The sequence below is a fragment of the Rhinolophus sinicus genome, chromosome 1, assembly GCF_057876585.1.
Source record: "Rhinolophus sinicus isolate RSI-liver-muscle chromosome 1, RSI-T2T, whole genome shotgun sequence".
NCBI classification, from domain to species: domain Eukaryota; kingdom Metazoa; phylum Chordata; class Mammalia; order Chiroptera; family Rhinolophidae; genus Rhinolophus; species Rhinolophus sinicus.
The window spans coordinates 86,712,320-86,737,385 of NC_142501.1; the positions used below are offsets into that span (position 1 = coordinate 86,712,320).

A 25,066-nucleotide genomic window follows, 5' to 3' on the forward strand; every position below is an offset into this window, starting at 1 on the left:
TGTACCCCTGAAACTAATACAATATTGTGTGCTAGCTACATTTTTAATAAAAATCTTTTTAAAAAATGAAGCCCTCCACATGATTCTGATGCAGGCTAAAGTTTGGGAAGCCCTGCTCTACACGCTGCCTTCTGTGGAGTATTGAAACTTGAGGTCACCTTCAAGGGCTAGAGAAACTGTGTGGTCTAATGGTTAGAGGCTCTGAGAAGTGGAAAGAATCAGTGCCCACCACCAACTGCCTTGCTAAGAGACCACTTGGTCAAACCCAGCATATTTCCTTGGCTTGTCAATAGCCAGGCCGATGGTTGTTCTTTTTCCCCTTAACCATTCATGGAGCAGGAAAAGAACAGCTTTGCTCTAGTCTGTGTTCAAGGGGAAGACCAGGTCCTCTCCTTGGCCATCCTTGATTTTGACATTCACTTCTCAAATAGAGAGATTGTCAGTGTTTCAGTTCACTGTTTGCTCACTTCTGCCTGCTGGTTCCGTCTCTCTCTACCTGTAACCCTCAGTTCCTCCTCATCAGGAGGAAACACTTCTGGGCGATATGGTCAGCTGATGTGCTACCATCCTGGTTGATATACGTGCAATGAAAAACTTCTTACAGTTATGGAAATAAACTTTTTTTTTCGTTTTTTGCCCTAAGGGTCAGTTCAGTAGCTACACTAATGGTTTCATCACACTCTGCTTTTATGAAATGTTTGAGATCTCAGATTTCTCCTGAATCAAGCTGTTGTCAAGAGGTTCAGTGTAGGTAAAAGAGACAGACAGAACAATAAAGTGATTTTTATAGAGGCTAAAAGGAAGTTAAGGAATTTCTAATTCTGGTGTTGGCTGAACTTTTACTGCTGTAGTATAATAGAAAGAAACCTAGAATTTGGAATTAAAAGACCTCAATTTAGGTCCTGGTTCTGCAATTCTGTCATTTATTGGCTATGCAACTTTAAGCCAGTCACTTAACCTCCCTGGGCCTAAGTTTTCTTATCAAACTGCTAGGCTAACATTATGCACCCCACAGGTTTTTGTAACAAAAACATAAAATGTTGGGGAGAGGGGAGAGTAATGCATGCTCTAAACCGTGAACACTATCCAAATGTGATTGCGTTCACAAAGAAAGATTAAAGGTACCTACTCCAAAATGGGTTCCGTCTGCTACTTGAATCACTGTACCCTCCAGAACACCTAGAAACTCCAGTCTGGATTCCTCTTGCCAACGTTAAGAAAGCTGCCCAGAAGTGTCAAGTTTGGTTTGAGCATATTGCAGAAATAGTAATTATCATAAGAGTCACTATTTATTGGACATGTGATGTGTGCCTAACTTGTGCTAAGCACTTCACGTGTACCATCTCAAATAATCCTTACAGCTCTGTGAAGTAGAAATTACTCTTTCCAGTTTGCAGATAAACTCAGAGAGGTAATTGTCCAGCAGTCACACAGCTAGTAACCTGAGATTTTGATTAATACTCAAGCCCACACACTTAATCACTGTTAATATCACTGTCCTTTTCTTTCATGTGCCCCTTGGAAAAAAGAATCAAATCTATTTGGGGTGAAGATCCCAAATCCTGACTCCTAAATCTTCATGGAAAATGTCTAGCACACAATTTAAATTATTATCTGCTTTCCCACCCTCACTCCACCAAAATAACTGCAGTTATTTTTAAAAAAAAAACAGCGATGTAACTTAACCTCTATTCCTCAACCTTAAGAGTTATAAAAAGTCTGAATCATAAAGGACAGATACTGTTTCTAGAATGAAATCCATTTTGGTTAATTTTAAGGTTTTTGAAAATATTTCACATAAAATATGCCATACACACACACACACACACACACACACACACACACACACACACAAAGCTTCTTTAAAGCTTTTTTTTTTTTTTTTTTCCACAAAAGCAGTGGAGAAAATTTTTCCCAGGACCCAAGCTCAAGATATTCCTGATACCAGATGCCTCCACAAGCTGGGCTGCTGTCAGGGGGACGGAGACGCTGCCAAGAAGCCAGGCCATTTCCACTCCACATTTGGTCTGAGGCCAGAGTGTTGTCTTTCAGCTTTTCGAGAGACTTCCTGGGGTGAGGCGAACCTAGCAACGACCATATGTGACCATCAAGGCCTGTAAGGTATAGAAAAAAGTAAAAGCCTTGGTAAATGGCCAAGATCTCTCTTACCTGCAAAGGCTGGAAAACTCTTTTTCCATTGCAAAACCAGAAACCGTCCAGATTAATCTTTGCTTGGGGAGGTAGGGGTCCTAGTTCCATGATCCAAGTCATGCAAATCAGCTTCTGTGGAGGGTGTGTCCTCGTGCCGAGGGCCTTGCTTAGCAAGCTCGGTCTCATACGTTGGGTCCCAGTGTGACTATGCTTGTGTTATTCAAAGTGTGTCCCAAGGAATGTTATGATAAGCATGGAAAGGGCCTCACGCCAAGCAGGCACGTGCGTGTGCATGCCACATTGAAAAAGTGTTGATACAGAAAGGGAATATTAAAAAGGGAGTGTGCTGGAGGGATATGAAAGAAGACTTTTGCTCTGCTCTACCAGATTTCACATGTATAGGCTTCAGTAGAAGGGTCAGGATGTATACCCTTGGCCCCCAGTGTGGCATGGGGGGTGGAGGCGGTAGAAAGGGAAACACTTAAAGTCATTGAAGGTTCCTAGTCCATTTATTCAACAACAATTTACGAGGGGTCCCACAATGCACCAAGTAAGGCGCCATGTGCTACAGATACAAATGACCGAGAGCAGACAGCATGCTGCCCTCATGGCACTGGTACCTAGCAGAGGAGACGGTCAACGATCAAATAGCCACATGAATATAAGAAACATTGCAGTTGTGACAAGTACTAAGAAGGAATGGTCATAGTGCTTTGAGAGCCTAAGTTAGGAGCATCTGACCTACTCAGAGAGGTCAGCATGGGCTTCCCTGAGAAAGCAAGGTTTCTACTGATATCCAAAAGATGAGTAGAAGTTAACTAAGCAAAAGAATGGGGGTGAGAGACACAGTCCTGGACAAAGGATGGACAAGGGAACAGCAGATGCCAAGACCTTGTATTGAAAAGGAGTCATCTTCGTGGGAAATCAAAGGAAATGTGACCTAAGTATCACCAGGAAAGCCCACCAACCCCTAAACACCTCTGCCTCTAATGTCTAAAATCTTACCATTATTAAGGTATGCTTTGGGTTAAGATTGTTTTCGCTTGAAGTGTTCTTTTATGATCAGAAGAATAACCCCTTAAGTCAAGTGAATGATTTTACCTGATCAATTTCTTCCTAGCAGCACAGGTCATGGCCACAAGTCCTTGAGATTTATACAGGAATTTGAATAGTATTAAATTTAAAAAACCAATTAGCAAAATGATACTTTGCTAGCAGTCAGGCATTTAATGAGGGAAGTTTCTATGAAACTAAAAAGATTAATAGTTACAACTCAGTTTCTGAGTCCAGAGGACAGCCAGTCAGGATTTTTAAGCTTGAGCTTAAAGAATCTCTAGAAGGTAGAGTGAGGATGGCAGTGACTATCTGATGAGGTTTCCTGCTTTGCTGTTTGAATGCCTCTGACGATGGCATGAGGTGTCACAGTGAACTTTCTGAATGGTACAACAGAAGGCGTGAAGTTTGTCCATATACGTATGGTCTGTTGTGGTATTTTTTTTAAGTTTATATCGAGTCATCCAGCTCCAGCTTATTGAGCTTCGTGAAAAGGGAAGTTTTAGTTCCAAATCAAAAGGGAGAAAAATTGGAAGCACAATTTTGGAGAGTTGTAGCCAGATATTGGAAGAAACTAGAAGAATTCAGGATTTAGTAAGGACTGGCAATATGTGCGAGACAGAACCCACAAGAGTTCACTAAAGTTTTCCATTGAAACAAAATAATTCTTTCTACAATCACACCCATTTCTATCTTAGAATCAAAGTAAACAAAGGTATAATTTTTGAACTTGCTTTAAGTCATAGACAGCTTAAAAGAAAAGAGAAAAAGGTTTTCTTAAATCTGGGATACAAAACATTAAAGAGCCAGCAATGTTACAAAGAAAAAGTCATTAAAAAATTATAATCCTCCTCAACAGTTCATTCAGGCCCCTGAATTAAATTTTGTTTGGTTACATCTTTGTGAATCCATCAGCTTCTTTATTAGTTCTAGAAATTCTTCCTCAGTTCAGTGGCATGGTCTCGAAGTTGTTCAAGTGATGCCTCATGGAGCATTCTCACATGTAAATGATTCCAGGGAAGAATCAGAGTAAACCAGTAACTGCCAATGAAGGACGAGACAAAACGGCCATGCTTAATGTTTTGATGAGAGTTTATTTGAGAAGGAAAATTAGTTAATTCTGTGGCATACAACATTTTAACATAATAACTGGACAATGAGAGTATTGCAAATGTCTAAGAACTTCATACAATTTCTGGAATATCTGTATTAGTAACATAGATCCATGCACATATAACCTAAAAGACTTACCATTACTTCTTTTTTTATGCAAAAATTTAGGTTTTATTTTTACTTATTCTTATATTGTGGGAGCTGATGTCAAGAACTTAAAGTCAACCAATAACTTTCCTGCCTCTTAGCTGAACAAAAATAAACACATTGTGGCATCTGCTTTAGGCAAGACTTGCTTTTTCACATTTCACATGAAAATGCAATATTACCCTTTCTTGGACAAAATGACCGGTTTCTAAAGGAAACCATCTTTAGAAGAAGTGTTTAATAAACATTTTATTTAAATAAATCCTCCAGTGGGAAATGGAAAATTTATTGCCTTGACTTAGAAGAAGGCTCTGTAAAGTTATCTGTCAGATTTATCTGTGTAGTTCACCAACATGTTACTGGAAACATGAATATTTCCACATCACAGTTCCCAAAAGGCCTTTAAAATCTCACAATTCTGTGTCTCCTTTGGCTCATTTCTCTCTTGGTTTCACCCAGGCCTTGTTAATGGTTCGCCTTATATCATCATCTCCACGTTCATACATTTTCTTTCAAACATTCATCCATCATTGCTAAAACAACGTTTCTTTCCCTTTTCAACCCAAGCCAGGTAGCCCCACACTTGTTTTCTGCTTTCGTTCTACGTAAGATAACCACTGTATCTGTCCTGACTTTTTTTTAACTGCCTTCTACAGAGATGGTTTCAAGAGATTGTTCAGAGTCATGGCGTAACTCTTTCCATTTTGGTTAAATTCTTTATCAAAAGATCAAATGACCTCTCTGTGCCACGCACCTGCACGTTCTCGGTGGACACTTGATGGACTCCAGTTAAGGTAATGCAGATTTTCAAAAACCTATCTGACCGATTCCATCCATCCACGATTACTGATTTTCACTGTATATCCTGTTGTAATGGGAACAACCACAGCAGCTAGTTTTTCATTGTCAAGAAATTTTGCTTTCTTCTGTGATTTCTGCTATGTCTTCTTGATTTCTGTCTTAGTCTTAGATTTTTTTCAGCTGGAAGGGCACCACGTATTCTTTCTCTAGTGGTCTTTCCAGCAGCACCTCCACCTCTTTCTGAAGCTCTTCCCCAGCTGAAACCATGGTCGGGCTGGGTCAGGCGAGGCCCAAGCTGCAGCCCTGCAGTGGAATGAGCAGGAACCGTCACAAGCATAAGTCCCAGCGCTGCAGCCTCTGTCATCACTTGTTTGACAATGCTTCCCATGTAATTCAACATACCAGATAAACCTAATTAGCTTAACGTCTCTTTTACAAGGTGAGAGATTTTCCAGGAGCTAGTTTGAAGTCAAAAAGACTCCAGTTAGAATTTGATTTTGGAAAGTTGTCAAAAATGTCAAAAGGTTTGAACACAACTAAAAAGGATCACAGGTCACTGTGAAACAATACTTATCCATCGCACCGAAGCGAAGGTCAAAGATTTCAAAAGCAAATACAGAAAGTTATATAGTTGTACAGAAAACAATACTTAGCTCTTTTAATAATGAGAAGACTTGGTTTTCTTAAGTAATCAAAGACCTGATAAAGACAATATGAAGCACAGGAAATTACTTTAAAATACAAAATCTTACTTTCCTAGATAGATTACTTAAAAGGTAAAGAAAAGTCTATTTTTACAATTTCTTATTATGAGCAGACCAATAATCTAAGGAAATTGTGTTATGTTAACAGAGAGAGAAAACCAAGTTCCGGTTTTGCATCAGTGTACTATTACTACAAAGGTTAATTAAAAACAATAAAAAACTCATATAAATAAATCCATCCAATCTTAGTACCAACCACATAAGAAAAAATTTCCTTTTCCATGCATGATTCCTTTTACACAAATCTTCCAAAAAAAATTTTTGTATCCATTCAGTTTTTGTCCATCATCTCTTTTTTTCTCATTCTGAAACAGTCATTCTACTTTAGAACAAAATAACTCTTTTCCTCCTAAAAAAAAAAAATACATATATATATATACATACATATGTGTGCATATATATATGTACATATATATATATATATACTTCATACCTCTCCTTATTAAAAACATATCTTCCCTTCCTTACATGCAGAATTTTTTTCTTTATCTTTATTATTTCTAGTATATTCATTTACAATATTGATTAGAATCTTCAACCATTAGTAACCCTAATTTCAGTGAAAACTAAGAAGCAGGCAATTGTGAACTATCTGTCACATACTATCATTCTGTAATAAATTTATGAATTCATCATTTTCAAATTTTCTGGAGGCATATGTCTTTTTCATAGCACAATTTCTCATGCTTATTAACAGACCCAGATATATTTAGCTTCTCTAGGCCATGTAAAAGCAAGATCCAAAAGTAAATAAACTTAAACTTATATTCATCAATTAATGTTTCAATATTTAATATTATCTGGAAATAATCTAGGTAGTCAATGAATATCTACCATTAACTCAGCTTAGTATAGTTTTAAGGTTCAAGTTATCACAAAGCTTTCTGCAATTATTTTTAAGTAGACATATTATAAAGCATAATTACTATTGAAAAGTTTATTTATGAGCTTTTATCCCACTTTCATCTGTTTAATTCACTTATTCTTATAATTATGCTTGAATTGTTCATGAAAATTTCATGAGACATTAAACAAAGCTAACCATTATCTTAAGCTATTATTTTTCTTGTTGATAAATCAAGAAAGCATAAAAAAAAAAAGTCACGGGAGCAAAAGCCTAAAGTTAAACATATGACTCTTCCCTCTTTATTTATTTTTACTGTCATGGTTGACATGCATCAAGCAATTCCTTTCTATTGTACATTTCATTCTGAGGTTTGATTTATAGTGTTATAATTGCAAACATCTAGTAGAGATAATGTAAGCTTGTTTTGTCAGCAAACCAAGAAAAAAAATTATCTACCTGCATTATATTTAATTCTCAAAACTCGGAAGATATGCCTGTTTTACTTTACCAACAATTTTAAAATTACCTTTATTTACCAAAGAATATCCCAGATCATGTGAACTTAAAAAAAACACTTGGGTTAGTTTCTATATTTCTGAGAGTTTTGGAAACACTTGGTTCATATAAGGGCTCACTGCCTTCTAAGTTAATTCTAATAGAACTCCTTTAAGGATGTTTATAAATTAATTTGGTAATACCATCTGGAGATGGAAAAATATCACGTATACATAACATACATACAGACATAAACATACAGACAAATGAAAATAGATCTTAGAGCTTTCATTCTAAAATTTTAGTCGACTCAGTAAAACAGTAATTAGGAACTCACTGGTTTATCTCCACTTTATATCTTTATCTGAATTGTGTTTCCCGTAAATGGGACAAGTTAAGGTTATATGTATACCAATATTTGTGGAGACTTTTAAGATTTTCTTTTGCCCTGATGTATAATCTGATGTAACCTGTGGATTCAGTTTTAGGCCAATGACTGAGGAGCTATCTAGCAGTTGTCTGGATATCTCCAATGCACATCTGAATGGACAAAACCTCCATTTCTGTCTCTACGTAGTTTTATTTCCTCTTTTTAGCCTCAGATGGTTGCTTTTGGAGGTTCCTGAGTCACTTGAGAGCTCCTGATGGAGGGAAGAGACATTTAAAATTCAAGTGGCAGTAGGGAGCTGAGGAGCTGGAGTGGAAAGAAGAAAGTCTGGCAGGATGGACAGAGGAATGCAGGCGGTAGGGGTTTGAAGGGGGACATATAAAAGGGAACTGGAGGGAATACTGAAGATGGTGAGAGAAGGAAGGGGGAGCACACAATGGGAAGGCATAGTTCTTAGAGGAGCCATTTTGGGGAGAACTCAAGTTTTTCAAAGAGGCCAATGAAGTTCCAAATTTTCCTCAGCAAAATCATGCCAACAAGAAAAACAGCAGAGTCTGCAGGGCATAAAGTCAGTAGAGGTGCAAGAAGGGGGTTTCAATTGACTGAGAAGTTCCCATGGGAGAAGCAGAATCCAACAGCGAGAACAGAGAGGCCTCCTACAGAGCCAAGAAGAAAGGCTTTTAGATCAGAGAATCAGTGAATAATTCCCACTCAGGAAGGAAAGCCAGGAAGAAGAGACTTCCAGCTCAGCAAGTACTTTTCAAACAAAGAAGCCTGGGACTCCAACTTAGCTTCTTATAAACAGAAAAACCTAGGACTCTAACCCAATATCTGTTTGCCTGGGACTCTAACTCAGCTTCTGGAGAATACTCAGAATCTTAGGAATCAATATCTGCCCTTACAGCTTCAACACACGTCTGTCTGGAGTGCTGGTTCAGGAGTCAGATTCTCCTGATCAGTCAGCCAGCAGTGAAGACAAGGGCTTCAAAGTCATGCTCTGGGGTTGTGGGCGAGAGTTCCAGTGGTGACTCTGATCCTATCCAAGTTACCGCCCCAAAATTGGTCAAGGAAACAAATTCCATGGCACTTGTTAAAAACCGTAAGGCAGACTTTATTCAGACTTTTTTCCCTTAACCATCACGATAGATAAGGGAGCACGGTAATGGGATTTTGCAGTGAGGGAGAGAGATTGGGCTCAAGTTCGAATACAGCACGTGCAAGTGGGAGTTTATAACCAAGGAGCAGGTGGCAGGCGGGCAGTGGATAGAAAATTACTAAGAGGAAACAATAGGGGTAAGAGGGGCTCTGGCTAAACCTATCTAACAAGAGTCCTGTTGAAGACAGACCAGGGTGATCAGACATCACCTGGGGGTGGTGGGGGATGAGGAACCTGATCAGATATGGAGGGTGAGGGATTCTGGTTAGACCGACTTTATTGGGGTTCTTGCTAAAACCAGACTTTACAAGGAGTGCATAGATGGGCCTAGGAGAAGGTCCAGGAGCCTGACTAAAGTTCGGTCAAGCAAAGAATCTGAGTGAATTTATTTTAAAGAGGAAAAGAGTAACAAAAATGGGTGAAGGGGAATCCCAAAGATAAAAGTTCATATTTTTCTAAATTTAATTCAGTATCATCTGGCCAGGATTCGTGAAAAGTCTGATCCCCCAAAAGTCATGTAACCTTTTGCCCTCAGAGAGATTACCAAGGCACCAGGGCAGTCTCAGTCTTCGAGAGAAGTCCATGAAAGGAAGCCATCCAATGAAAAGAGGGAAACATCACGCCGTAAGAGTGCCAATAACTCATCATAATTTACCTAACCCGAGTTCCCCACCCTGAATCATTTTCAGACTTCAAGTGTCTTTACAGGTTTTGTAGCTGAAAAAAATATTGACTCCAGTATTAATTTCCAAGAATCTCATAACAGAAGTTTCTCCCCCATAGCACATGATCTAGCAGGTAAATTACATTGGCTTTTCAGTCAGTTAGGCCAGGATTCAAATCCTGACTCTTCAACTTGGCCTTGTGATTATGGGCAGGTCTTCTAACCACTCTGAACCTTGTTTTCTCACCTATAAACTGGGAATCATTACTGTACCTACCCCACAGAGCTGCTTTGATTATGAGATAAAAATAATGCATTAAAGTGCTTAGCAAATTGCCTGTCACACAGTCAGCACTTAAAAATAGGAGATAGTTAGAAAGATGAGATAGGTGAGGGGAGTATATAGCTCCTAAGATATAAAAGTGCCATGGGTTCCAGGCTGAAGAATCAGCTCAGCAAAATGGCACATACACCAAGTCTCAAAAGAAGTGAAGAAGCCTGAGAGAAACCTGGCCTGGGATTTACAGACAAAATGGAAACAGCCCTGCCCTCGTGTGTCTTCTCTTCAGACATGTGAGATGAGCTCACCAATAGACAGGAAAGAAAAACAAGGTCAGTCCAGGCGTTCCAGCATGGGTTCTGCCTGAAGAGGCTTGTGTTATTGAAATAGAATTTACAATCGATTCTTGACCAGAGCAGGACATTTGGTTGGGGAACTTCTGGTCAGCGTGATGTTTAGGAAACTGGTAAGACCTTAAATAAGTGGGAATAAATTAAAAAGTTGAGCAAAAAGATGAAAGAAGACTGACCACCTTTCATGTTGACTGTGAGCTGCCCATGAAACTGGCCTTGTTACAGATGAATTCTTTTCTTTCTGGAAAGTTCCTTGACCTTATTGAACTTGGCCTGGGGTACTCAGGCTTGGCATAGTTTTCTCCAGTAAGGTTTTCTCTTTTTGAAAAAACAAAAAAAAGCTAAATAATAAAAAGAGGGGAAAGTATATAGTGAGAATGCCAAAGAATGTCTGAGAATATGAATCATGGGGGAGAGAATTCCTGAAATTATCTTTCCCAATGTTTTTTTTATCAAGGAGAAAGAGATTTCCTTCTTGAGCCCCTGCATGTACAATTTCTTAAAGCACTTTCTTATGAAGTTCCTGCTTGTGTTTCATTTTTTAATATGTAGACAATTCAAATACCTGCTATGTCTCTGTCAGCTTTCCTTTCATACCCATGTGGCCGTGAGAAGCATTTGAATGGGCCCAGCAAACAGAGCTAATAACACCATGTAGTTATGCCCTATGCATTTTGGAGCCTGAGGCATGAGGACAGGATATTGTAAACACAATGCAGAAAATGGCTCCTGGTATCCTGGATGCTGCAGCTCACATAGTTGTAGTAACGCATCCATCAAGTGGCCTGGTTTCTTGCCTCCCTGAGGTGACCAAGAGGTAATGAACAGAGAGCATCCGTAACATGCTCTATATATCTCCATCAAGGGTACTGCCAGCCTCAAGCATCCAACAGCCCCACTGAGGAAACATGGCCAAATCTCCTACCCAATGTTACAGGAAAATGAAGATGGCTGCAAGTTAGTAAAGAAAGTGGGATCAGGAACGTCCCGGTGGCTCAGGCGGTTGGAGCTCCATGCTCCTAACTCCGAAGGCTGCCGGTTCGATTCCCACATGGGCCAGTGGGCTCTCAACCACAATGGTTGCTGGTTCGACTCCTCGACTCCTACAAGGGATGGTGGGCTCTGTTCCCCGCAACTAAGATTGAACACGGCACCTTGACCTGAGCTGCTGCTGACCTCCCGGATGGCTCAGTTGGTTGGAGTACATCCTCTCAACCACAAGGTTGCCGGTTCGACTCCTGAAAGGGATGGTGGGCTGTGGCCCCTGCAACTAGCAATGGCAACTGGACCTGGAGCTGAGCTGCACCCTCCACAACTAAGACTGAAAGGACAACAACTTGACTTGGAAAAAAGGCCTGGAAATACACACTGTTCCCCAATAAAGTCCTGTTCCCCGTCCCCAATAAAATCTTAAAAAAAAAAAAAAAAAAAAAAAAACCTACTCTCACCAAATTTAAAAAAAAAAAGAAAGAAAGAAAGTGAGATCATGTCTCACCATGCACATGAGATTTCAGGACCATTTAACACACAGAAGATTTGAGGATCCCTTAGGTCTATGGAATACAATAAATGGACTAAGAGTAGTATAGAAAAATATTTCATGCTTCAACAGAAAACTGCATAGCTTTCTATAGCATACCTTTCCAAGTTATGAGATTCTAGCCCTGCTCATTGTATTTATTTTGTAAAGCATTGTAAGTTCAAGGTAACTGATGGATATGTAAATTTCTACCCTGGCTGGTAGTGATTTAATTGACCCTAGCCCCCACTGTTCTTAGTCTATTGGAAAAACCAGTTTTGTTTCCATTTGCAATTCATCTCAATATTCCTTTACTTGTATAAATTGCTGCTGTTTTAATTTTTCCTTTGAAACAATTGTTACAGGTTGAAGAGTATCCAAAAAAAAAAAAAAAGATATGTTGATGTCCTCACCCCCGGTATCTGTGAATGTGACCTTATTTGGAAATAGGATCTTTGCAGATGATCACGTTAAGATGAGGTCATTGGGACAGGCCCCAATCCAATATGCCCGTGTCCTTATAAAAAGGGGAAATTTGGACAAAGAGATGGACATGCACACAAGAAAAACGCCATGTGAAGAGGAAGGCAGAGCTCAGGGTGATGCATCTACAAACTATAAAAGGTGAAGGGTTGCCAGCAAACCACCAAAAGCTGGGAGAGAGCTATGGAACGGACTCTTCCTCTCAGCCCTCAGAAGGAACCAACACTGCCCATATCTCGATCTCAGACTTCTGGCCTCCAGATCTGTGAGAGAATAAATTTGTGTTATGTAAGCCACCCAGATTGTGGTAGTTTGCTATGGCAACCCTAGCAAATGAGTAAGCCAGTTATAACAGCTGTCTATTTCCCTTATGTCATATGAGTAAAATAAATTCTTTAACACATGTTCATTTTATATCTGTATGAGAGTCATGACTTTACGTTTTGCCAAAAATTATCTTTTAATACAATAAGTGGACCTTCTGCAGTCCTTCTCCATTCCTAAAGACTTCTCAGCCAAAACTAGAGATTTCTCATTTTTCTCATTATGTTGCCATTTCAATAAATAAAACATTTCGTATAAAAAAAGGAAAAAAAAAAAAACAAAAAAAACCTTTCGTTATTCCAAGGACTATCCCTGAATAGTCTTTTTTTCGTTGAATTGTGGGGTTGCATAAAGGCATCACAATATATCTTTTTAAAAACAACCTATAATTGGAAACTTAACTAATCAAATGCCTCTCCTCATTCAGATGAAAGGATGGTACTGAAAGGAAGTCCTCATAGCTGCCAGGCTCTGGGCTGGGCACTTGGCATTCTGGGTGATATTTTTAAGTGCCTATCCAACAGTTATCCCCCCCTCCTTCAGTGGTAAACGAATTCCAGTGCTGGACCAGTAGTGCTCACATTTCCCACCAAATCTCGGGGAAGGGAACCCTACCCCAACTTTCCCCAGAAGTAAAGCCTGACTGCTCTAAGCCTCTCATGCTGGTCCCAGTCCTTTTGCCAGTGATTGATCAGATGTGGCTGGGAGGTGGCAGCAGAGGAAGAGATTCCAAAAGGAAAGGTTTCATGCTCTTAGAAAGAGCTATGAGGGGAAAAGCACACCCATCTTATGAGTCTACATGTGATGCCTGGAATCATGGCATCCATCTTGTGACCATGAGAGCAGCTAGCTTCACTAAGGACAAAATTTGTCGCACCAAATATGACAGAGCAAAAAGAAGGAAAATTCCAGGGTTCTTCATAACATTTTTGAGCCATTGAATTCACTAGGGCTGAACTCAGTCTTCCTCGGGACTTCCTGATATGTGAGATAATAAAATTTTTTATTGAAGCAAGTTAAATGGGAGTTTTCTATTCCTTACAGCCAAAAGCATCCTATACCCTGTAAGATATCTGTGAACATTCTCAGTTTACAGATGAAAATCTGAAGCTTGGAGAATTTATAACTTGTATCCAAGGTAACCTAGCCAAGGTCACACATATGACAAAATTTGTATCCAACTAAAATTCCAGACCCATTCTCTCTGCACTACCACTTACCTCCTCTGTTCATTACTGGTCACTGAAAGAGGATTAATTTCTCCTGGTTTTGTTTGTTTGTTTTTATCATTTAAAATATTCTAGGAAGCCACGGGGCCGAGTGATTAAGGGCAAACTTTAGTGTCAGATAGACCTGGATTTAAATCTGCCTCTACATGATCTTAGGCAAGTCACTTAACCCCCTTAAGCCTCAGTTTCCTCATATGTAGAATGGGGATAGCAATTACTATATTATAAGGTTGTGATGAGGGCTAAATGAAAAAAAAAAAATAAAAAATAAAAAAAAAAAAAAAAAAATATATATATATATATATATATATATATATATATATATATATATATATAATTACTTAGCACAGATCCTGGCACATTATATATGCACAGAACAAAATTGATGGCTATTATGATTCCTATTATTGTGCCATGCAGTGTTACCCTACCTCTTCAATAGGTAGCTGGCATTTTGATTGTGAGGAGAGCATCTTGTTCCCCATACACAGAGTGGTGTCATCAATTTGACTCCAGACTCGGTAGAGACTCCCCTCTCTGTGCTAAAACTCTGAGCTCCTCCTCTTCCTGCCCAGACACCACCATCAAAAGAGCCCAACCCCCGGGGGAGGCCCTGGCATTCCTTGGTGGAGCCCAGCCTGGTTTTGTCTCTACTCACATTACGCCCCCCACCCCCCTACCCCCAAGGCCCTGAGAGCTTTGATGTTCACGTGGCTGCCTGGCAAGGGCAGAAAGATAAAACCCCACTTGTTCCCTCTCTCCACAATAAGACCTTTGGCAATTTAGAGAGGCACAGAGATAAAAGACTGGCTTTTTTTCTTTCTTTTCTTTTTTTTTTTTTTCAACAACAAATGGTGGTTTGTTTTTAACAGCCACTCCTTCAGAGCCACACCAGCATCAAAGAGCATGAAATACGTAGAAAGTCAAGGCAGGGGAGATCAATCCCATCCTGTGGGGAATTCACCTGCCTACAGAACGAACAGAAGGTGGAGAGGAGAGGGGAGCTGTGAGCAAAGAGTATCCCACTGGGGTGATCTAAGTTCACACCCCATTCCCAAAAGCTTGTTTGCTTAACATTTACATTATGCCACTTTAAGCTTGGCACACAGACAAAGTAGGGACAGGATGGGACGCGGAGAAATGAAAGCTCAACTTGTGGTCGTGGATAAATCTTGAGTTGATTTGCCATCATCTAGTCCAGAGGGCTTAATGTGCTGACAGTGGGTAGGCCTGTGTGTGGGGAGCGTTCAGACGGGACTCACAAGTCTGATACCAGGCTCGCTCCAAGTTCATGTGACTACCTGCAAGTGAAGAAGGAAAGAGACAGTCCACCTGAGTAACTGTAACAAGGTGGAAAGCTTCTGCTTCTCTCCCAGACTCTACCTGAATTCCAGCCTGCATTTCGATAGATAAGCTAATTGACTGAAGAAGCTCTGCCTGAGACTTGAGTAACTTCTGGTCTGACTAACTGGGAACTAAGTGATTTGGATATTCCCCCCTTCCGTGGATCCTGCCTCTTGCCCTGCCCCTTCTCTCTTCCCTGGATATATAGGTCACAGGAACTTGGGGAGCTCTTAAGATGGATTTGAGAAAACTAGAAATCTCCCATCTCCTCACTATGGTGCATTTCAATGAATAAAATCTTTGATCATTCCAAACTCTGATCTACTGAATATTAAATATCTGATGTGCCAAGACGCAGGCCTTGGGACTGCAACACAACAGTGAGGCTTGTTGCTTTTTTAGTATGTCCCATGTGTCAGGACCTGTGCTACGTGCTCGATATGTAGCAACTATAGTATAGAGTAGGTTGGACGACTGTCCCCATTTTACAGATGTGGAAACTGAAGCTGAGGGTGAAAGTCAGTTGTCCAAGGTCACGTCCTAGGGGGCAGAGGCAGGAATTAAACTCAGATCAGCACCAAAGTGTGTGTTCTTAACCAGATGTTATAATCTGCTTTCTGCAGGGAGTGTGAGTGACTCTGAAAACTGTCGAGCAAGATACAATCATGGGGCACGTGTTACAGGTTAGTTGTGTCTCCACAAAAGATTTGTTGAAGACCTGACCTCCAATATGTCTGAATATGACATATTTGGAAATAAGGTCTTTGTAATGTAATCAAGTTACAATGAGGACATGCTGGGTTAGGGCGGGTTTTCCTGGTGTCTTTATAAGGGAAGGGAAATTTGTATACAGACGCGCACAGAGGGAAGTGAGCCCTGTGAAGACGGACACAGACACTGGAGTGATGCTGCCACAAGCCAAGGAACACCGAGGATTACTGGCAACCACCAGGCGCAGGGAGGAGGCAAGGACGGGTCCTCCCCAGAGCCTTCAAGCCAGCCTGGCCCTGCCGACACCTTGATTTTGGACTTCTGGCCTCCAGAACTGTGAGAAAATAAATTTCTGGTGTTTTAAGCCACCAAGTTTGTGATATTTTGTTACAGGAGCCCTAGGAGTCTAATATAGCATCTGTCTTTGTGAGTTTGGAGAGAAAGAGAGAGACAGAGAGACAGAGAGAGAGAGAGAGAGAGAGAGAGAGAGTGAGATTGGCGGGGGTCGGGGACGCCAAGGATGCTAGACACAAAAGAGAAACAGAAAGAGACAGAAATGGGTCATGAAGGAAGTGAAACAGGGGTTTAACTGAAGTCAAGGGATGAAAAGGAAAAAGAAAACTGGAATCAATCTTGATGGGTCAGCTCCTTGAAAATGAGAAGAGTCAAAGAAAGTTTCGACAGCCTGCCAGTGAAGGAAGAGATTGAGAAAGAGCAGGGTGCTGGCATAGTTGGCCCGGTGACAATGACCTTGCCCCACCCCACCCCTCCAGCCTTCTCACACCTCAGCAGGACTCTTACGTCAGTCTCTTCTTTGGTTACTGCGTCCAGAGAACACGAGTTTAGCACTCACAAAGTGACAAGTGCGGAGGGGGTGGGGGAATGGGGGCCAGAGACTAGCACTAAAGGACAAGGATCGGTGATGCTCACAACCTCTTCAGCCTGGTTGTTCTTTACCTCTTGTCAGCCTAGAAAGTGTGTGCTCTGACCGCTAGCCCGTTCTGAAGTGGATGGGGCATCGCCCAACTTATTGGGCCCATGACACCTTCCACACCCCTTTCTCCTAATTCTTGGGCATTATGTTGTGTGTGTGTGTGTGTGTGTGTGTGTGTGTGTGTGTGTGTGTGTGGTGTGTGTGTGTCTGCATAACAGATATAGAGATGCTAGATGATAGATAAATAGATAGATAGATAGACAGATATAGACAGATATTTACAAATAAATATAAAGATAGATACATATTTATAGACAGACAGACAGATACATAGATAGATAATAGATATAATGGCTCCTTCATTAGATTGTAAGCTTCTGGAAGGCAAGGCCAGCATCCTATTCAACTCCGTCTAGTCAGTGCCTTCGTAGAGACTGGCGCACAGTAGTTGATCAGTAAATAGTTGATCAATGAATGTCCAAGGTATTCTAGAACAAAGAGTTTTACGTAATTGAAAAATAAGCAAAGGACATAAATGCACAATTCACAAAATAAAGAAATATAAATGCCTTTCTATCACAGGGAAAGATGCTCAACTCTAGTCATAATAAGAGTAATACAAGTGAAAACGACACTGAGAAAATGTTTCCCCTCTCAGACCGGCAAAAGTGTGACAAGATACCACGTAGGGAGGATGTGGGGCCACCAGCAGGCTCATACCTCCTCCCAGAATGCAAACAGACATAACTGGAAGGAGGTCAGTTAGGCAACATCTATCAAAATTACAAATATATTTACCTTTGGTCCAGCAATCCCACTTCTGGGGAATATCGGTAGGATACCTCAGAGAACCTGCAAATGTAAAACTGGAGTATGGACAGCATTGATTGCAATAGCAAGATATTTGAAGCAATTCAAGGGTCCTTCTCTAGAGAACTGTGGTGCTTGAATAAGAATGAGGAAAGTAAAGACTATATTCAGATTTGCTTAATTTGTTTTAAGAAACACCGAGAAGAGCCATACGAAACTAATATGTTCCTTAGGTGTGAGCTGGGGACAGAGAAGATGGCCCAGGAGAGAACAAGATTTCCCAAGGCATAGTTTTCACATTGCTTTGATTCTTGAATTATGTAAATGTTTTTCCTAGTCAAAAAAAAAAAAAATACATTAAGTTAAAAACAAAAACGTATATATTATTAAGTAAAATGTAGAAGACAGAGTTGGAAAAGTCTTACACCTCTCTTGTACACTGCAGGAAGGTTCATGAGGAAGAAATAAAAAACATTCAAAACTCAGAATAAATTAAAATTTCAAAATAGCATTAAAATTTGCCTATTGGTCAACCAATTTCCTGGAAGATTAAAGATGAGACCTATTTTCCTTAAGGACAAAAAACGGGGGTGAATAAACATTACCAGTCAATGGAAGGAAAAGTCCCATTGCCTTTGTGGGGAATTTCACATGCTCAGGACACAATCTGCCTAAGCACACAATCCTCTCATTTTCCCCCACAAGCTCCACTGGAATTCCATCTATTCCCTACTTCCAGCATTTCCTAGCCATTTTCAACCTCTTTCTCAAAACCAATATCCTCATGTATCCTGGACACTTTTAGATTCCACCCCATCCATCAAAGCCATCCAAGATCTCTAATTCAATACACCCTTCACATTTTTATTCAAAAATCTAGATGTCTCATAGGCATCCAGTGCCCTGCCCAACCCAGGACACTACAACTCATTAAACCCCATAAAAGACAGAGACCTTCATAGCGCATTTTTATTAGCATTTTACAGATGAGAAAGGGAGCCAGAGTGAAGCACTTTTTCCCAAGTTATGCTGTGAGGAGAGGTGGGGCCAGGATGGAAACCTGAGCAGTCTGACTTCAGAGCTCAATCTCACCAATGCTGCCTCCCTAAATGCCCTCCCCACCCCAATACTTTGTGATCTGTAGGTCTTCACTTCTGCTTCTTATTTCTCCGTTCATGCATTCATTTGTTCATCAAACATCCGTGGTCACCTACTGTATACCAGACCCTGTGCTAGGTGCAGGGGATATAGCGATTAAGGAGACACTTGTCCTTGACTTTGAGAAGCTTACAGTCCAGAGAGAACACACACAGGTAAACATACAGCCCCAGGGACAGGAGGTTCTGCCTCATGAGCCTAGGAGAAGCCCCCAACCCACTGTATACCTCTTTTGTTTTTTGCTCTCATGCTCAGGAATTCTTCATTTGGAGTCCTGTATGTGTCACAACTGGAAAATCAAGTCCATGATGAGTCTTCCAGGTAAAGGAAGGCACCCAAACAGACTTACATACTAATGACTATTAGACTTGGTCATGGGGTCTGCTCTCCTGTAGCCTAGTTTCATGAATGTCGTTTTATGTTGAAACAATAATAAAAGTATTATGTATTTTTGCTTCTTACCACAAGAATCCAGGTTGAAAATAAAACCGAAAGGAGATCTAATCTGATGAGACTTCTCACAGTAGAATTCAGAGGACGGAGCAGGAAAGGAGAGCCCAGAGATCTTACCTGTTGCCCTTAAATGTCCTCTCACTTATCACAGCCCGGATGACTCATGTTCCAACACCATTGTGCTGACTAAGCAAGAAAGGACAGCCTGCTCCCTAGATATGCAGTCTTCCCTAGGATCTGCTCTGTCTCTGCGGGGCAAGAGTGTCCCCCACATTCCATCCCCCAAACAAAACATCGACACTAGTCTCACAGACCTGGGTTCAAAGCCAAAGGCTCCCACTTACTGAGGTCGTTAGCATCAACGTCCTCATCTGTAGAATGGGAATAATAATGAAGATTCAATACGATAACACATGCAGAGATTCTAAGCTCAGGCATGATCCAAATTCAAAGTCTTCTTGGGACACTGTCATAACCCGAGTCACTGCTGGCTTTCACACGCACACCCATCCAGCTCAGCTCCTGAGCTAACAGTGATATATCCAGAGCCCTGGCACCCTCTGCCCAAGGGACACATAGTTACTTCTGCAGCCATCAGCGTGGCCTCTAGTGCTGCAGGGAGGCAGGGAGAACAGGCTCTGGGACCTAGGAGAGAGGGACCCAAAAGAAACAGGGATTATTGCAGCTGCAGTCACCTGGGCTGCGGCTGGGGTTACACGCCTGACAGAGAGGGAGTGCTGGCAAAAGGAAATGCTGCAGGTTAGAGGCAACCCAGTGTCCCCAGAAACAGACCAAGTCCATAGCTAGATACCAGCAAAACAGCACCCAAAAAATTATTTTGGAAAGAATTTGCTATTTCCCACAAAGTCACCTTGAGGGGAGAGGGGGGCAGGGAATCAGAACTTCATAGGACAGGCCTATACTTTTGTATGGTTTAATATTGTTTTCCGTTTTAAATATGTAGAAGCAAGAGGAGGGGAGGTAATGGAAGATACCTACCTAATGCTTTTCCACTCTAGGACCTCCAAAGCTCCTAATCTGGTCTGGTCCACTAAATACCAACAAGATTTAAACTTATGTCCCTCTAGGTTGAGGGTCAGAAATCCAAATGCCTGTAGAGATGAAGCTGCACCTGTGCCAGGTGGGGGTGCCGGGGACCTGGAACAGAAAAGCCCCTCGGAAATGGGACAGCTGCTGAAGAGCCCTAGCCAACTGTTGCCATAGAGAAGCAGAGTCAGTGTTGCTGGATCGATTTTTTTTTAAATATAGAGAGAAAGATTTATTTCAAGGAATTGGCTCGCACAACCTTAGGGGCTGGCAATTTCAAAATTCAGAGGGCAGGCTAGAAATTCAGGTCATAGTTCATGTTACCGTCTTGAGTCTGAATTCCGCAGGGCAACAAGTGCTTGTTGATGATTACAATCTAAGCATAGTGCTAACGTTACTCCGTCACCCTCAGACACACAGAGTGACCAGGAGAGATTTTGTTTTCCTGAGCGTAAAGGTGGATTTACCTTCCTTGCGTATATTCCCATTATTATTAATATTTATTCATGTGGTCGTATAATTAAGCATATATGTCTTTCTTCTTCAGTAGACCATAGAATGTTTTTCAAAAGGTTGTCCACAGACCACGGACATCAACATTTTTTGAAACGTCTGTCAGAAATTCAGATTCCTAGCCACCACTGATCGAGGGAATCAGGAAATCGGCACTTCCAACAAGCTCCTTCTTTTTTTCTTATGTGTACTAACATTTGAAAACCACTGAACAGAAGTTGTTTTCTCATTTTTGTTCCTCAGTGACCAAAGTCCCCGAAACCTAGTGGGAGCTTAACAAATGTTGTTGAATAAATTAATAAACAGTGTCACTAGTTTATCCTTGGTTTCTCTTGTGACATCTTTAAAAATCATACTAAACTTGCAATTTTGATTTCTTTGTTTTAGGTGCTGAGTAACTGTTGTGTAATCATCTATGTATGTATCAGGCCCATGAGACTGAAAAATTCCTTACGCTTTTTGTCATTCCCAGAATCTAGCTCAGTCACTGGCATAAATTGGCTGCTCAGTAGATGGATGAATGGACAGGTAGATGAAACTACCTGCTTACAAACCAGACCACCCACTGCCTTATTAGGGTGTGCAAATTTTTTACTTGCTAGCCCCTGAGTTTTTACAAGTTTTTCATCCTCTCTTGTAGTAATTCATAGTTGCTACATTTATTAAAAGTGCATCTAGAACTTTCACTTGCTACAATGGAGGTATAGTTAAGAGTCTGTAACATGTACTTTCTGTAGCACTAACTACATCCCTTTTATCTATTTCAGAAAAAAATGTATCTCATGCCCATAATTCAGAGTCATGTTATTTTGGAAATGACCTTGAATCCTCTTCAATGTATAAACAAACTATGCATAAGCTTGGGTGCTTAAACCTTTACTAGTACTGTTTTTAAATGAATCTTTTGTGATACCTCACAATCAACTAGACCCAATATTGTGTCAAGACACTCAGGTTAAGAATAACTGCTGTAAATCACTTCACCTAAATCAGATGGTAAAGATTTCTCTTTCTAAAATAACTAAAATTAGAAAGTCTGACAACACCAAGTGTTGATGAAGAAGTGAAGCAACTAGAACTCTCATATTGCTGGTGGGAAACTGGTATTTACCCAAGAGAAATACAAATATTTGCCTACAAAAAGACTTGTATAAAAATGTTTATAGATCTATTCATAGTAGACCAAAACTGGAGGTGACATACCCAAATGTCTACCAACAAAAGAAATGATTAAAAAAAAAAAAGTATAATATCCTCATACAGTGGGATATTATCTAGCAATAAAAAAACTGCTATACACAACAATATGGACACATTTCAAAATCATTATATATTAACCCATGTGTAGATAGATTTAATCTGCAGTGATAGAAATCAGAAGAATGGTTGCCTCTGCAAAGGGCAGGTATTGACCAGAAAGGGACACAAAAGAACTTTCCAGGTGACAGAAATGTTGTGTATCTTGGTTTTAAGATTGTTACATGAATGTAATCACTTGTCAAAATTCACTGAATTGTTCATTTAAGATCTGTGTATTTTCCTGCATGTAAAATATATCTCATTTTTAAAACATGTGTTTCTACATTGGCCAGAAATATCAAAGCATGGTCTATCTTTTATGCATTGTGGTTTCATTGTAAGGATAATTTTTTAGAAATCGAAGGCTATCAACTGTCTATGATTTCAGTCAAAGGTATACTCCTGTCATTCTGCACAGGTATTACAGGACAGTCAAATGCCCTTCCAATATATAATTTATGCAAGTGCCTGGCTCTTTATATTCATTAGTTGATTTAAAAATTAGCAGATGGGAATCAAAGTCCATATAGGCCAAGTTACTAGTCCAAGTTCATATAGCTAATGACAAATGTCACCAGGACTCAAACCCAGATCCCAAGCCCATACTCTTTTTTTCTCCCAATAAATATGTACACACACACACACACATACACACACACACACCCGAGTCCCAATTCATATATCTTTCTATTCTGTTATCTTGATTCTGTGATAACAGTTCTTCCTGTGAGATTTTAAAATAAATAAACAAAGGCTTTATAAAGGGCTCCAGAGCCCATGGAAAGTTTTAAATCATCACCTGATTTCTCCTGCCTGGCTTTCCTTCTCAGACCCATGTTTGCTTTGGAATCCAGGGACTAGAATAATCTACTGAGAGAAAATAAAGGAAACCGCACAGCATCTGTTGGCCAAAGGACAAAGGGGGTGTTTTCTTCATTTTGTTTAGGTGTTAAAACAAAATTCTCCATTATTCTACACACTGAAGTGTTGTCAGCATCTTTAGATGGGGAGCAGACACCTTGGCTGCAGTTCCAAATACAAAAGCTGAAAGCAATTAGCAGAGGGAGGAGAGGGGTGAGCTGCCTCATCTACAATCGCGGGCTGCTCTTTCTAGCCATGGTCCTTGGATATCATTTCTTACAGAATTTTTCATTCTCATCAGTAGTTTTTAACGGTGAATTTCTAAATATCTAAGTCTATACCAAAGCCAAGATTATTACATTCTGATCTGTTAGAAACCGCTAAGAACCCACCGAAAAATTCAAGTGACCCTCATGTGTACAGGGAGAATAATATCCCCCAGAAATGCTTCGTTATAGTGATGTCAAAATAATACACCTTAAACCTGTTCTTGACAAAACATAAAACTTTTGTGAAAAAGAACAATTGTGTATAAAAACCAAAACTGGAACAGCTGAATAGCTGCTAATGTTTCTAGATGATTAACTGATCAACTAATGAAGAAAAGGGAAAAACAAAAACAAAAAAAAACTACATTATCACTATTTGAAAAAGCAGATTTCTGATCCAACATACTTCCAGTAATATCAATGCTGGGAAAATCATTTTGCGTCATCCACAGAAAGCCCTCAAATATTTGATCAACAAAATTAGAAGTTGGTTTCCAATCTGATTTTAAGTCCTAATCCTATTTTCCATTAAAAAAAGTTTGCACTTTTAAAAGCTTAGAATAATCATGACTTTGGAGGAAATACAAGTCCGTGATTGGCTTGTTATTAGAGATATAAACCATCTAGGTATCAGCTATAAGGTAAAGAATCTTATTCCTCTCTTTGGCAAGGAAATAATAAAAGCTTCTCTCCTGATCTTATAACCTTCTGATTTCCAACTAGAAGTGAATATGAGTCCCAGGACTGCAAACAGTCATCAATCTTGCTTTGCTAACTTTTCCATTTTCCTAGATATTAGCAATAAAAGTACTATGTGTAAATGTTCTTAAGATTTGGGCAAAGCTGTCACAAGATTCAGAATACCCTGTCCCTCCAGACAGATGGTTTTTCATGTGGTTAAAAAGGGCAAAGCAATTCCAGGAATGCACAGGGAATAAAGAGGAAAGACTCAGAATAATAGAGATAAAACAGAACCAAGAAAAAATGTTAAGTTTTAAAACATATGATTTTTTTGTTATGCAGACAGTTTCAAATTGAGTAATTTAAGCTGAAGTATGTTTTGGCTCTGCTTGTCCCTGGAGAAAAATGCACAGCAGCAAAGGATAATGGAAAAGGCTTTGGGGGTTTGGGTACAGAAGATTTCAATCCCAGTTCCATTTTCCTAGCCCAGAAGGTTGGGTGATTAAAACAAATTGATAGTAATAATAGCTAACAGTTATTGAAGCTTAATGTGAGCTAGACACTGGTCAAAGTGGTTTGTGCGTGTTACTCACTTAAATCTATGAGGTAGTGAAGTGTCTGGAAGGATGGATTCCAGAGCTGCGATGCTTGGTTTTAACAGATCTCTCTCTTTCATTTACTAGCTATACAATCCTGGGCCAGTTGCTCTGTTGTATAATCATATAAAGGCAACTACCTCCTAGGTTGCTTATGAGAATTAATGAGCTAATACTAAGGTTAGGTGCATAGAAGAGTGTCTGGCACAAAGTAGACACTCAACTAATACTTGCTACTCTTATTCCCATTTACATTTAGGAAACTGAGACACAGAAAATCTGTGTGCTAAAGATGTGATCATTAATATCTAATGAATGAAACAATAATACCCACTACTTTGTAACTATTTCATACTCCATAGTTATTTTTCACTCTGTAATAAACCAAGAGATCGCTGTGAAAACAAATCTCCCTTTGGCACTCAAAACTGTATTTTGCCTGAACTGAACACAAAGAGTTCCAAGTATGGATTTCTAATCTAAAGCATTTAAGAAGCTGTCCATGATTATCTTTCCCTTCTTGCATTTCCTGGTCATAAATTCCAAGAACATCAAGAAATTACGCACATGAAATTGAGACCTGCATTCTTCAATAATAATCAGTTTATAGATCTGTAAAATGG

General features: G+C 40.0%; 1 long non-coding RNA gene and 1 pseudogene across 1 annotated transcript; one reads left to right on the forward strand and one right to left on the reverse strand.

Annotated features, from left to right (window-relative positions):
* Window positions 1-4,829: 4,829 nt before the first annotated feature.
* Window positions 4,830-5,532, reverse strand: LOC109433782 (calcyclin-binding protein pseudogene; annotated as a pseudogene).
* Window positions 5,533-14,587: 9,055 nt separating this feature from the next.
* Window positions 14,588-16,214, forward strand: LOC148759106 (uncharacterized). The gene is made up of 3 exons (XR_016021738.1): window positions 14,588-15,117; window positions 15,735-15,794; window positions 15,965-16,214. It is a non-coding gene; the product is annotated as an uncharacterized LOC148759106 (long non-coding RNA).
* The last annotated feature ends 8,852 nt before the right edge of the window (window positions 16,215-25,066 follow it).